Source organism: Loxodonta africana, chromosome 7 (assembly GCF_030014295.1).
Source record: "Loxodonta africana isolate mLoxAfr1 chromosome 7, mLoxAfr1.hap2, whole genome shotgun sequence".
In the NCBI taxonomy this organism is placed as follows: domain Eukaryota; kingdom Metazoa; phylum Chordata; class Mammalia; order Proboscidea; family Elephantidae; genus Loxodonta; species Loxodonta africana.
In genome coordinates this window covers 28794776-28796285 of record NC_087348.1, presented here as the reverse complement: position 1 = coordinate 28796285, position 1510 = coordinate 28794776, and the positions used below count along the sequence as shown (strand labels likewise).

General features: G+C 37.1%; 1 pseudogene; it reads left to right on the top strand.

The window, feature by feature from the left end:
* The first annotated feature begins 431 nt into the window (after window positions 1-431).
* Window positions 432-1510, top strand: LOC100675258 (olfactory receptor 4P4-like; annotated as a pseudogene).

Sequence of the window (1510 nt, the reverse complement as noted above, 5' to 3'; positions counted from 1 at the left end):
TTTTCTAGTAAGTTATGAAAAATAATCTTGTGAGGTACACAAAGCAGTTTTCTATGAGGATCCCAGAGGTTAGAGGGCCCATCATTACTATGAAATTCATCTTGGTTCTCCCTAGAAAGTTCTGTCGTATGCCTGTTCTCACAGTGTACTTATTATTAGTGCCCGGTTTCACTCTCAAAAGTCTCTAGTTCAGAATACATTACATGGTCACCTACATAAAATTATTACTGATTATTTTGTTAATTTATTCTTGATCATAAAAATTTTGTTTCCTAAGCAAAACATTCAAATTGCACAAAATCTTGGATTGTGCCTAACCTATCACTGTATCCTCAGTTCTTAGAACAGTAGTGCCACTAAGTGTTCAAAATAATTTTTTTGAATGAATAACTGATTTCTATGAGCCTCAAGATAGCGTGGGTCTAAGAAAATGCATTTGTGTCATTTCAATTAGATAATAGATTTCCTTTTCCTTATCAATAATTTGTCTCATTAACTTTGTCATTTCAGGTAACTTTCCAGAGCTATCTGTAATTTCATCAAACCATGGAAAATAGAAATAATGTTACTGAATTTATTCTTCTGGGACTTTCTCAGAATAAGAAAGTCCGAATGCTCTGCTTTTTATTTTTCTTACTTTGTTACCTGGCTATATGGTTGGGAAATCTGGTTATTATGATTTCTATCACATGCAGCCAGCTAACTAACCAGCCCATGTACTTCTTCCTTAGTCACCTTGCTCCCTCAGACCTTTTCTACACTTCCACTGTGACACCCAAACTAATGACTGACTTACTGACAGATAGGAAGATCATTTCTTATAAAAACTGCATGACACAACTTTTTACCACACACTGCTTCGGCGATATTGAGGTTTTCATCCTCACAGGGATGGCCTATGACCGATACGTTGCCATCTGCAAACCACTGCACTATGCCATCATCATGAACAGGCAAAGATGTAACTCAATTCTCTTAGCGTCATGTGCTGGGGGGCTTCTACATTCCCTTGGTCTATTTCTTCTTACAATTTTCTTGCCTTTCTATGGCCCCAATGAAAAAGATCACTACTTCTGTGATGTCTATCCTTTGCTGAAACTGACCTGCACCAAAACAGACAAAATCGGTTTCTTAGTGATTGCCAATTCTGGCCTCATGGGAATGCTGGTCTTTGTGGTTTTGATGGCATGTATGATTTGAGAGCATACTCTGCAGAGAGCCGCTGCAAAGTACTTTCCACTTGCAGTTCTCACATCACTGTTGTGATTCTGTTTTTCGTACCTGTCATCTTTATTTATATTAGACCCACAACAACTTTACCAGAAGATGAAGTGTTTATATTAGACCCACAACAACTTTACCAGAAGATAAAGTGTTTACACTTTTTTACACAATTATCGTCCCCATGCTCAACCCTCTTATCTATACACTTAGAAACACAGAGATGAAAAATGCCATAAGTAAAGTGTGGTGTAATAAAATGTTTGTGGAAGGGAAGCAAATGATTTGA